The sequence below is a fragment of the Drosophila sechellia genome, unplaced genomic scaffold (genome assembly GCF_004382195.2).
Source record: "Drosophila sechellia strain sech25 unplaced genomic scaffold, ASM438219v1 2R_2, whole genome shotgun sequence".
Lineage (NCBI taxonomy): Eukaryota > Metazoa > Arthropoda > Insecta > Diptera > Drosophilidae > Drosophila > Drosophila sechellia.
In genome coordinates this window covers 845,944-859,429 of record NW_022611043.1, presented here as the reverse complement: position 1 = coordinate 859,429, position 13,486 = coordinate 845,944, and the positions used below count along the sequence as shown (strand labels likewise).

The window sequence follows — 13,486 nt, the reverse complement described above, 5'->3', positions numbered from 1 at the left end:
ATTCAATATCTACCAATATCAATATTCAATATCTATCTCTATCTAGGGTTCAAATTCAAGAAAACTTCGTACGAGAAGACAACCCAGTTTCCCTTCCCACAGCAGCTACTGTGCACCTGTGCACAAGAGACAACCAAAATCACATTTCAATAACAAAAAGACTTCTTAATTATTATAACAGACAATTCGAATTCATAAAAGACAATTTTGACGACGTCCAAATAATAAAATATTTTCATAAAACCAGAATTAAAATCAATTTTAAAGAAATGACTGATACCCTTGCTAAAGATATCATTAAAGAATAATTCTGCATTAAGAATGCGTATATTCAAATCATAAGACCCGACAGTTGCACTAAAGCTATGAAAACTAGTAGTAAACTAATAGACATTCAAACATATGCCCAATTCAAAGAAATCATTATAAAAACACATAAATAATTATTACACCCTGGTATAGAAAAACTCACACTAAAACCGTTAATGAAAAATTAATAATACTAACAAGCGAAAATGAGCCTAACGTTAAGGCAATGCAAAACTAGAACTTTTCACATGGCGTCAATTGATGAAAAATAATATAGACCTAAAGTCTAAGAACTTCTAAGGTAAAGGGCATATGTTGGCAAATTTACAATGCATGAGTATACGTGTGCACACATACAAATGTCTGCTTTTACTGTATGCGTAGAAAATAACTGTTCGCTGTAGCGCTCTCCGCTACAGTTCGTGTCGTTGAGTAATTATAACCTGTGGGTCTGGAAATATTTTTGGAGCTAAAAGATATTATTATAGTGAGTTTTCCTCGCCACGAAACGGAGCCCGGACTAAGTTTTCGGTGTCAGAAAATTCAGAAATTTAATCTGGAAAAATCTCCGCTTGGCGCAGCCATCACGCAGCCATCGCGCAGCAGTGCAACCGCCCAGACCCCAAGGTTCGACTGGGGAATCCACAGTTTTGTGAATATCGGGGGAAAAGTGATCTGTCAGTTGACGCGAAGGATCTATCTTTTTAGGCGGGTAGAAAGAGAGAAAAGATTCGAGTCGAAGAGAAGCAGCCGCAGCGGGACCGCAGCCGCCGAGAAATCGAGACCCTGGGTTGTGTATATAAATGAATTGCCAGAAATATGTAAGTTAACACAAGCCAACGTACTAGAACAGTTGGCTCAGTGTGCGAAATATGATATAAAAACGTCAAAAGTGCTGACCCGGCATTGGGCCGGAAACTTGTGCGCGGACGGCAATCACAGCATATTTGTGTGGCCGCTGCGATTCTTTTGTTAGCTTTAAGAATCATTTTATATTTCAGTTCGTTTTGAAGCCCCATTGAATAAAGAGCACAAGCTCGTATGAGAACAACTCCGGCAATAGCCGTTATTCTTTTATTAAAATAAAACTGACTGAGTCCCTAGGCCAGCAGTTAAGAAGGGCAGTCCCCCTTCCATCATAATCTTCTTAATTGGCGCTCAACTAGTGGTAGGAACCACCACCCACCACCACCACCATCACAAACACCGCCCACACAGCGAGAAATTTACGAAATTTACGACAGCGGCGCGGGAAAAGTGAAGGGAATTAGTGATCATCAAACACACATACACCAGAAAAAATTATGTGAGTGGGAACCGATGCTAAATGCATTTTAAGTCTGCACGGAAACGTACATTTTTTAAATAATAAGTACAAAACATAATAATAAAATAAATTAATAACCAGCAGGTACACTGAAACATGGTCTCGTGTCAATTGGAATAAAAGCAAAATATTATAATTATTCTTCATAACAGCGCATACGTTCATTTGTTATTGTTGTTTTTTGTTTCCGTTCGATGTAAGCGCGACATTCGACGCTGCAGTCTTTGTCTTTATTTTTTTGTTTTTGTTTGTCTTTGGTCAACTGCTACCCACACAGGCAGCTTTTGCATACCCAAGTGAATTGGACTGCTCATGCAGCCCACATTCTCACGGTATAGGAATAGTAAACCGTACTCCACAGACTCAGAGTCTGATAACGAAAATCAAACTTCCCCTCTAAGATACGTAACCGCGAATCCCCCTGAAATGGCGATCGACCCAGAACAACTCAAAGCTGTATTACAGGCAATTGTGGCCAATACTTTGGCGGACGAAGCTGCCAGAAATGAACTCGCGCGAAATGAAATGCGTCAGAAAATTCAAGAGCTGGCCAGCCAGTTGTCAACAACACATGTCGCGTCCACCTCAGCAGGGGCCCCCGTTATTAGAACATACGAGCCCATAGACATAACTAATAATTCCCCATGTAGCATGACTTTAGATGCCGTTAAATATTTGCCTGAATTCTCGGGATCACAGGAATCGTATGTTTCGTGGCGACAAGCGGCGATTGCTGCGTATCGCATATTCAAAGATTTCAACGGCACCTCTCGCCATTACGAGGCTGTGACAATTATTAGGAACAAAGTTAGGGGCGCGGCCAATAACGTTTTATCCTCGTTTGGCACTGTACTGAATTTCGATGCTATTATAAATCGGCTCGATTTCACTTATAGTGACAAGCGTCCAATGCATGTCATTGAACAGGACATTAGTACTTTAAGACAGGGGAACAACATGACCATGTTACAATATTATGATGAGGTCGAGAAAAAACTCACCTTACTCACAGATAAAGCTCATATGTCCCACGAGCCATCGGTGGCAAAAATATTGTGCGAAAAGTTCCGAGAGGACGCCTTGCGTATTTTCATCTCGGGACTTAAACGTAACCTCACTGATGTGCTTTTCGCGGCAAAGCCGAAAGACATGCCGTCAGCTTTGGCCTTAGCACAAGAAGTGGAATCTAACCACGAGAGGTACGTTTTTGCAGCCAGTTTTGCAAAAAGTCAAGAAGACAAAGATCGCAAACCTGCTGCAAAAACGCAGGGTCGTCAACTTGACAGGTACGACCACCGTGACCTACAACATTATAACACCAAAAACCCATATTTTAGTAGGCAGCATAAGGCACAGGTGCACGCCGACCCGCAAAGTGCAAAAAATTACAAAGGCAACGGCACAACAGAGCCTATGGAGGTCGATCCATCATTTTCTAAATTGCTGCAGACGACCCAGGCAAATGCCTACCAGAACAGAAGACCAGCCACCTCTGAGCGCACAGGCGCTGTGAGGAAACAACAAAAAATTAAGTTCATTATGCAGAATGCGGAAGAAAACACAGGAGCATATGCCGCCGCCGCCTCCAAAGCGGCATCGAAAATAGACGACGATGCCATTGCCGAGTATGATTCTGACTACGTCAATTTTTTAGGGGAAAATCCCTGTTACCCGTCATCAGACGACGAGTAGCGGGGGTGCCAATGAATTTCCTTTTAGACACCGGCGCGTCAAAAAATTTCATCCGACCTCGCAAAGAGCTAAAGAATATCCGCCCGGTGAACTCCCCTTTCAAAATTCACTCGATCCACGGCACCACCACCGTTACAAAAAAAGCTTCGTCTCAATTTTTGATTTAAAAGCGACCTTTTTCATTCTACCAGACCTTACAACATTCGACGGGATAATCGGGGCCGATCTGTTAACACAGGCCGGTGCATCACTTTGCCTTGCTTCCGCCCAACTCAAGTGGGGTAAGGAAGTTGAGAAGATTTCATTCCATAATTGCACCGACGTCAACTTCACTAACGTGGAGTGCACAGATGCACCACCCTTGGCGAAGAAGGCATTTCTGGGGATGTTAAGGAGCCGAAAAAACGCCTTCGCAGATCCCAACGAGGCCCTGCCATATAACACATCGGTAGTGGCCACGATAAGGACGACTAGTGAAGAGCCCATTTACGCAAAATTATATCCATACCCAATGGGGGCAGCAGATTTCGTCAACAACGAAATCCAAGACCTGCTTAAAAATGGCATAATTCAGAAGTCGGTGTCTCCTTATAACAACCCAATATGGGTGGTTGATAAAAAAGGAACCGACGAGGCCGGCAATCAGAATAGACGATTGGTCATAGACTTTCGTAAACTAAACGAAAGAACTATCCCAGACAAATACCCGATGCCAGACATCTCCATGATACTGGGCAACTTGGGCAAGGCCAAATTCTTTACGACACTGGACCTCAAGTCCGGGTATCACCAGATCGTCTTAGCGGAAAATGACCGCGAAAAAACATCCTTCTGCGTAAACGGAGGGAAGTACGAATTCAAGAGGCTTCCCTTTGGCTTGAGAATGCTGCCAGCATCTTCCAGAGAGCCATAGATGACATTCTCAGAGAGCAAATCGGCAAGACTTGCTATGTCTACGTAATCTTCTCAGAAAATGAGAATGCTCATATCAAGCACGTGGATTGGGTTTTAAAAACCATAGGCGATGCTAATATATCTCAGTAAAAAAGTCAAGTCAAAGTCTGCTCAGATACCCGGATTAAAAGAAGACATTCCATCTAACGACGGATGCTTCAGCCTACGGTATTGGAGCAGTGCTTTCAAAAGAGAACCGTCCTATCACAATGATCTCGAGGTCATTCAAGGATAGGGAAATGAACTACGCCACAAATGAAAGAGAATTATTAGCCATCGTTTGGGCGTTGGCCAAACTGCGACACTATTTTTATGCGGCGAAAGACATAACTATCTTCGCTGACCATCAGCCATTGGCATTCTCGATATCAGATTCTAACCCTAACGCAAAATTAAAAGGTGGAAGGGTCGCATCGAGGAAACGGGTGCGAAGGTAGTATATAAACCGGGAAAAGAAAATTTGGTTGCGGATGCCTTGTCTAGGCAGCAAATTAACGCTATAGAAGAACAGGACGCAGAATCATGTGTTGCGACCATTCACAGTCAGATTTCCCTTACCCACACCATAGAATCAAAGGATAAGCCCCTAAACTGTTTTCTAGAAGAGGCCCGCTTTCCGCTAAAACGCTATTTCGTTATCATCAAAAATAAGACACGACACCCAATCAACTTCACCGATAAGGAGTCATTACTCAATGACCTTGCGGACGTAATAGTCCCCAAGGGCATAAACGCCCTCCATTGCGATTTGCACACGTTAGCAACGGCGCAGGACGCTTTAGTGCGGAGATTTCCGACTACAAAATTCTGGCACCGCAAAAACCGTGTTACAGACATTTTTGGGGTCGAGGAAAGGAGTGAAGTCATATTAGCAGAACACAATAGGGCCCACCGGTCAGCCCAAGAAAATGTTAAACAGGTTTTCACAGAGTACTACTTCCAAAAAATGGCCAATGAAATTGTCCAAAACTGCAAAACATGCACGAAAGCTAAATATGATAGGCATCCGAAGAAACAAGAGATTGGCGAGTCACCGATTCCCTCTCATATAGGAGAGATGCTACACATAGACATTTTCTCGACGGATAAAAAATATTTTCTCACTTGCATTGACAAGTTTTCGAAATTCGCCGTCGTACAGCACGTGCCGTCAAGAACAATTGAGGATTTGAAACCGGCCTTATTACAGGTAATGAATTTCTTCCCAAAGGCCAAAGTGATTTACTGCGACAACGAACCATCGTTAAAATCGCACACGATCACGGCCATGCTAGACAACCATTTCGGCGTCAGCATCACCAATGCGCCACTCCTTCACAGTGTATCAAACGGGCAAGTGGAGCGTTTTCACAGCACTCTACTGGAGCTCGCCAGGTGCCTAAAAATTGACAAGGGCTTAAGTGATACCGTGGAAATAATCTTGGTAGCCACTACCAGATATAACAAATCAATCCATTCGGTCACCGACAAGAGGCCAGTCGACGTAATACAAGAATACACGGACGGCACACAAGAACGGATTGCTGACAAAATTAAGAGGGCCCAGGACGCGCTAAGGTCTAGGGAGAATGCTTCTCGACAAAACAAAGTCTTCGGAGTGGGCGAAAAGGTTTTGGTCAAAACTAACAGAAGGCTTGGCAATAAACTCACTCCCTTGTGTGAGGAAAAAACCATACAAGCAGACCTGGGGACCACGGTCCTCATTGAAGGGAGTGTGGTCCACAAGGACAACTTAAAATGACTCTCTCGCTTAATTTTAAATTTTTTTATTATCACCAGCCATTTGGCAAACTTCCATTTAGTAGACATTAAGTCCGTTGCCAAAGGCGCGATGTTTTAGTTTTAAGATAAAAGTAATTGGTGATGGGATAAACCTCAGCGAACAAGAAAAAGCGACTAAAAAAATACATTTCCACAGGTGCAGAGTTTTCATCCTCCTCTCACTGGCATTGGTGTCAGCGCACATCACTAACTACTCACAGACAAGGTATATCCCCATCATAGATGGAGAGATCCTGGTGTGGGAGGAGCTCGCGTATGTGACCCACTCGGCAAATCTTTCAGAATACATGCGCATAATAGAAGAAACAAGCAGCATGAACGAGATGTTTCCACAGTCTCATATGAGGAGATTGCTAGAAGTGGATATCTCGCACCTTCGAGATACGCTGGATTCGTTGAAAATCCACCATAGAATCGCAAGGAGTTTAGATTTTCTAGGCTCAATGCTAAAGGTAGTAGCGGGGACGCCGGATGCCGGCGATCTAGAAAGAATTAGATTCACAGAGTGGCAGTTGACACAGTCAAACAATAGGCAAATCAGAATTAATACTAGAATACAAGATCGAATTAACCAATTAACAACAACCGTAAATCAAATTCTACAAACTCATAAAAATACCCAAATTGACACCGGCCATTTATACGAGACACTGCTGGCTAGGAATAGAATACTAATGATGGAGTTACAGAATTTAATGTTGGCTGTAACACTGGCGAAAATCAATATTGTCAGTCCAAATATCCTAGATCATGCAGACTTAAAATCAGTTTGGCTGAAAGAGCCCACAGATACCCCTATAGGGGATCTTATGTCCGCATCGTCCGTTAAAATACTACAATCCTCTAACATGATACACTTTATTATTAAATTTCCCAAAATAAAATTATCCTGTAAGAAGGTCACTATTTTCCCGGTCACTTGCAAAGGAGTTATGCTGCGGATAACTGACAACATGGTGGCAAAGTGTGGAGAAGAGGTCCATACAATCAAAGATTGCACCCCAACAGCGGGGGCTACCTTTTGCCAATTATCAACGGAAAGCTCATGCGCCAGGGAACTACACGCAGGCGTCCTAGCGCATTGTGAGTCGCAACCAAGCGACCTACACCCGCTTACCCGCGTGGGTGAGGGAATCATCATCATCAATGACCGGCTAGCTAGGGTCACGGTGGACAACGGAACAGAAGTCTACCTACGTGGCACACATCTCATCACCTTCAACGATCGTGTCGTGATAAACGCCACCACTTTCATAAATCACGACAAGGCCCAAACAAGAGCTCCAGGGGTAGCGAGTTTCCCATCATTGAATATCACCGCCAACAGAGATATTCTGAGTCTCCCCTACCTTCACCAGCTGAGTGAACGTAACTTGGAGTTCATCAAAGAATTCGGGGGAGAAATAGATGCTAACCATTCACATCGCATAATACTTATCGCAGCAGCGATTTGTTGTGCAATGATTTGTATCGGCATCACCTGCCTACGGTTCATCGGAGCGCGTAGATCTGCAATCCAACTAAACGGGATGATCGCTGAGTTAGGACCAACCGAGGACGGCCGGAATCTTGAAGGGGGAGTAGTTAACACAAGCCAACGTACTAGAACAGTTGGCTCAGTGTGCGAAATATGATATAAAAACGTCAAAAGTGCTGACCCGGCATTGGGCCGGAAACTTGTGCGCGGACGGCAATCACAGCATATTTGTGTGGCCGCTGCGATTCTTTTGTTAGCTTTAAGAATCATTTTATATTTCAGTTCGTTTTGAAGCCCCATTGAATAAAGAGCACAAGCTCGTATGAGAACAACTCCGGCAATAGCCGTTATTCTTTTATTAAAATAAAACTGACTGAGTCCCTAGGCCAGCAGTTAAGAAGGGTAGTCCCCCTTCCATCATAATCTTCTTAATTTGTATAATTAAAAGAGAACCACCAAGTGATGTTAAAAGCGAGGGGAAAATAAGCGGGTTAAAAGTCAAGAATACACAGTGAGAAGTTCCTGATGAAGTGAACATAAAAAAATCTAAAATATATATGAAAATGCTTGATAAACCCTGTCTGACCTAACCTTACATCGGAAAAATTAAAAATAACCGAGCCGCCATTCTGAACTGAGAGAAATGAAGTTATATTTTTAATTATATATTACAAGGTTTTACAATAAGTTATAGAAATGTGTACCGAGGAGGAGGCCTAGTGTACATCACTTTTGTATTCTTTAATTTTATTTAAATTGAATTCTTTTTAGTATTTACTATTTTTTATATTATATAAGATGAGTAAATTTTCTGAGAGTGCGCGTTTAAATTTTCGGGTAAAATTTGGAAAAGTCTGGTTAAAGTCGTTCGATTCCAAATTCGAGTGTTCGTAGATTTTCAAAGTATTCGTGGAAAATGCCACGCTTTCATATCAGCTCATCTGCGACGGGAGATCGATCTTTCGCCGAGGAGTAAAAAAATTTGGAGTTGGTTTTCTTAACAAAAAAAATTTTATTGGAAATGACCCACAAAATACACTGAGAAAAATACCGATAAAATATCAATTTAATAGCAAACAAAATTTTATTTTTTTTAAGTGGACGCCGGCAAAAATCATGGAAGCTAAATTCCATAAGTAAAAAAATTTGGGAATTTTTTTGATTCATTTTTGAATTGATTTCCATATGATTTAAAAGAAAATTAAGGATTCGAATAAATGCACTACGACCAATTTATTGGTCCCTCATAGTGTTGCGGTAGTAGACAATTAAATATAAAAGGAAATAAATCTAACCGAATTTACTCGCAAACCACTCTCTTACAGTTTTTATTCATACTTTTTTGGAAAAAACTGGTTTAAAAAAAATAATAATTCTGGAGCAAGAATATAGAGAAAGTTATCTTCTCTGAAAAACTGAATTATGGGAATTATGGGAACTGATTTATGGGAGAATTTAAATAAATAATTTGTTCCTCCTCTAAAATATATTTAGCAGCCTGTACCCTTCGCATTCATTAATTATAACTTTCTTGAATAACTTTTATAATTTTTTTTTTGAATTCACGACAAAAACAAAAACCCTTGGCCTTATTTTCCTCAACTTTAGTTTGTATTTATTTAGCTTATTATGTACTTATTATTAGTTATTATTCGCTTGAAATATTTATTGTGACTAATCTTGAGTACAATATTACTGCACGCAGGCAGCCGAATTACATGCTAAAGGGAATCTCACAATAAGAGAAAAAAGCTTTTGGTTACCGCGACCAAAAGAGGGAGACACAGTGCATTGACCTTATTACATACATATTTTCATCAGTTATAAATATTGTTATTAATTATTAGTCACTACCATGAATACAGGAAACATGAATTTCTAAAAACTTAAATACTGAACTCGGCTGATGTTTCTCCGGACATAGGGTACCAAAGGGGAGCCATGCTCTTAAGGAAAGTGGTCATAGGTAGGGTAGGGCAATCCGCGAACATTATTACACCGGTGTTTCGCTGGCGACGAATTCTCAAGCCTTTCCTCCCTTTTTAGAACTGTCTCCATCAGAATGGATTAATTAGCTTCCTCCGATTTTGTATATTAGCTAATCTATTCTGTTGTTGCAAGCACGCTCAATTCTTGATCTTATTCATTAATGTCTGTAGCGAAAAGGTATCTGTACAAGCAAAACCACCACACCCAATGCCTTCCATCACTTTATTTCGTTACAAGTTACAGAGCATATAATTTTATCCAACCGACGATGTTGTAAGCTAAGAAATAAATTGTGCAAATTAGTCTTAGAAAGGTAGTGAAAGAATTGCATACGTGAATCAGGGTTCGAACTTCATGTTCGCGAACCAGTTCGTCTCCATGTAAAGATGTTCCGCTTCGACAGACAGACATTGCCAGATCGACTCTACTAGTTATCGTGACCAGTAATACATGTAATTGGAAATAATGGATGCCTGTTAAAACTTTTCAACGAAATCTAGTACACTTTTTTTTCTAATACGCGCTACATTTTTTACATTTTATTTAAGTGAAAATGTTATTAATAATTTCCTTCTTGGGACTGTTGGTTGAAAATTAATAGTCGTCAATATAAGTGGAATGAATTCAGAAACTTCTCCATGTACTGCGTTTTTTTATATTTGATACATTAGTACAACTATTATTGGGAGCTCTTGTAAAACTTTCAAAGATAATATTCCACGAGAAAGGAGATTATACTGAAAAGAAAAACAGATGATTAGTAAATAGTAAAAATACTCTCAACATCCCCACGAATAAGATTACAAATAAAGACTGTTCCAAGCATAGTTCTACGGTTAGCTCGGGACGGTAAATTAAATAAAAGTAGTCTACTGGAATAAGGAGGTAATATACGGTTTACATCCCAATTTAGGCGCCGCAAGGCAAAAAGTAAAAAGTTTTTTGGACCGATTCAATGCGGTCCGCCGACTGGACTGCGTATTGTGGACTTCAAACAGGTGATCCGTACTCGAGAATCGGACGGACTAACGAAATAAATAAGGTTTTAGTCAAGTAAGGATCATCAAATTCCTTAGACCACCTTTTTATAAAACCAAGCACACCCCTGGCCTTATTGACAATAGACGAAATATGGTCAGAAAATTTTAGTTTTGGGTCCAGAAGAACACCAAGATCATCAACTCGTGTTATTCTGTCCAGAGAGCACCCACTTAGAGTGTAAGTCGTGCGTATTGGGTTGGCACGACAAAAGGTCATAACTTTACACTTGGAGCCATTTAAGTCTAATATGTTATCACGGCACCATATTTGAAATCGGTCTAGATCGGATTGTAAGTCCAAATGGCAAGAAGTGTCCTTGTACTGGAGGCATAATTTAACATCGTTTGCGTACATAAGTACACGCGAATGTTTTATTATTAAGGGGAGGTCGTTAATGAATAAGGTAAAAAGAAGCGGACCAAGATGGCTCCCTTGTGGGACACCGGATGGGACTCGAAGAATAGAAGATACAGAATTTTTAAAGAGGACTTGTTGTGTCCTGCCATTCAGATAGCTTGAAATCCAATTTAGAAGATCAACAGGAAAACCTAATAGTTCAAGTTTCCTTACTAGAAGGTAATGATTAACAGAGTCAAATGCTTTACTAAAATCAGTGTAGATGACATCTGTTTTAAGATTATTTTTGAAACCCTGTATTACGAAAGAAGTTAGCTCCAAGAGGTTAGTGGTTGTAGATCTGCGTTTCATAAAACCGTGTTAACACGGTGGTATGATTGATCTACAAAGGTGATGCAAATGAGGAGTGATAACATTTTCGAAAAGTTTTGGGATAGGCGACAATTTAGAGATTCCTCTGTAATTGCTTGCATCCTTTTTTGTGAAGAGGAATCACAAGGGACTCCTTCCATATATGAGGGAATTGTGAAGATTCCAGAGATAAGGTAAACAGTTTCAGTAGAGGCTTGCTCAAGGCTTCCGCACAGAATCTGAGCACACAGCCAGGGATTCCATCGGGACCTGGCGAATAGACCGGTTTAACACGCTGAAGATCGTTTAGCAGTGAGCTTTCGTTTATAGTGGGGCAAAATATTAGATTCGACTTAGATACCGCATAAGAGTATGGCTGTTCGGAATGAGGTAAAGTTTAATATGTTGTTTGAAAAAACTCGGCGAATAGATCGGCTATTGCCTGATCCGATGTAACCGTAGAGTTTTCAAAAAATAGCGAGGAAGGGTAAGAACTTGCTTAGTGCTAACGAAATTATAAAACTGTTTCGGATCCTGTGCAAACTTACATTTACATTTTTGTAGCACTGAGCATTAAACACGGTAAAGTTTAACCGAGCGCTTAAATATTTACAAAGGATGGACTGAGAACCGGTATTTTTCTTAGGTGTGTCAACTCTTTATTATACCAAGGAGGTTTAGAGATTGACGGATAGTACATCGAAACAAAAAATGATTTAATTGCGGTATAAAACATATCAATCGCATCCGCCATTATGTTGCAGGAGTAAAGATCGGACCAATTAAATCCAGCTATAAAATTGTTTAGCCTCCGAAAATTTGCCTTGCGAAAACAGGGAATTCGCTTTGTTGACTTCTCTGAATTTACTTTTAATACCGTACCTATGTCGATTGGGATGATAAGGCCATTAAACTGTGAATTAAGCGCGGAAAGAAGATCATCGGCTCGACGAAAACTACGCCAAAACTGCTGATGAGTTCTTTAAAGCCACCTGTAGTTTGGCGCATAAACGATTTCATCTCGTTCGCAACCACAAGGCAAGCATCACAACAGTAATTTAGATTTTTACCCTTTGCTAGGTCATCACTTGTACGTTCATTAAAACCAGCGCACTTAGTATGCACCATTCTATCACCTAGCCAAGAAGTCATTTTTGGCTGCTCAAGTTTTATAACCTGGCAACAATTTTTTAAAAGCAGACAACATTTACGGTTTCCATGTTTATCTGAAATCAGACCACTGTGCACGAAAACACAAGATCAAAACTTTAAATTAAGTGAGATACTAAAAAAGAATAGAGAGAATGCTATAGTCAACTATCTGCTACCCGTTACACAGCTAGTGGGAATGGGAACACTAGCTGGGGTATCGATAAATATTGGGGAATAAAATGATAAAAATTCTGAAATTTCGCGTATCTGATAGCCGGGGAACTCGACTAAAACATATTCTCTTGTTTTACTCTACAAAATAATCATACTAAGAAGTGGTTGTGGATAAACTTTTTTTTTTATATTTGTGTATTCATAGTTATTAGCTAAAAATACTTACAATTTGGTGTTGAGAATTTGACAGAATATGCTTCCAAATTTAAGTCCTTTAAGTCGGTAACCCAAACATCATTCGATGTTTCAAATGTGGATGTAAGATGTTTAGGAACTTGTATAGATTTCCTTAGCAAATCCCAAAAAGAGTTGAAATTAAAATATAAATAAGAAGTTTAAAAATTATGACTACAAGACAGAAAACCAGCTTCAGAAAGCCGAAGTTTCAATATAAAAAGATGTAAATGATGGAGTCGCGGAACGTTTTAGGGCTATCGACAGTTAGTCAAGTCTCAATTTAGAACCACTAGAAGTTAGAGATAATCGTGACAGGATTTCGATGTTTGTGTAATTCCGGCACACAAAATCTGTAAAAGCAAAGTCATTTTTGGCGGGTAGAATTACTGCATTGAGAGGGGAAAGAAACTGCGGTACGTATGATATTGATTGTATTTTGAGTTAAGTTCAATCAACGTGTATTCTACAGAATATAACGCATCTGCAACTACTCTGTTTGTTATCGAACACGAAGTATTTTTCTTGCATGTTCTTCTTCTTTTATTCGCACTCTGCAAGACGATGCCTACTAAGCATTCGCCACGGCGCAGCCCCAGGCTAGATGCCTCGGGTGTTCCCGCAGCTGCGACCACGACGGCCAAAAC

The 13,486-nt window shown here is 40.4% G+C and overlaps 2 long non-coding RNA genes across 3 annotated transcripts; one reads left to right on the top strand and one right to left on the bottom strand.

Moving 5' to 3' along the window:
- Window positions 1–796: 796 nt before the first annotated feature.
- On the top strand, window positions 797–1,360 carry LOC116802426. Its single transcript, XR_004362730.1, has 2 exons — window positions 797–936; window positions 1,018–1,360. It is a non-coding gene; the product is annotated as an uncharacterized LOC116802426 (long non-coding RNA).
- Window positions 1,361–9,143: 7,783 nt separating this feature from the next.
- LOC116802411 lies at window positions 9,144–13,023 on the bottom strand. 2 transcript variants are annotated; one of them, XR_004362727.1, is made up of 4 exons: window positions 12,832–13,023; window positions 10,067–10,267; window positions 9,864–9,957; window positions 9,144–9,808 (listed from the first exon to the last, which is right to left on the bottom strand). It is a non-coding gene; the product is annotated as an uncharacterized LOC116802411 (long non-coding RNA). The 2 variants fall into 2 exon arrangements; XR_004362726.1 differs by having other exon boundaries at window positions 9,864–10,267.
- Window positions 13,024–13,486: the final 463 nt, after the last annotated feature.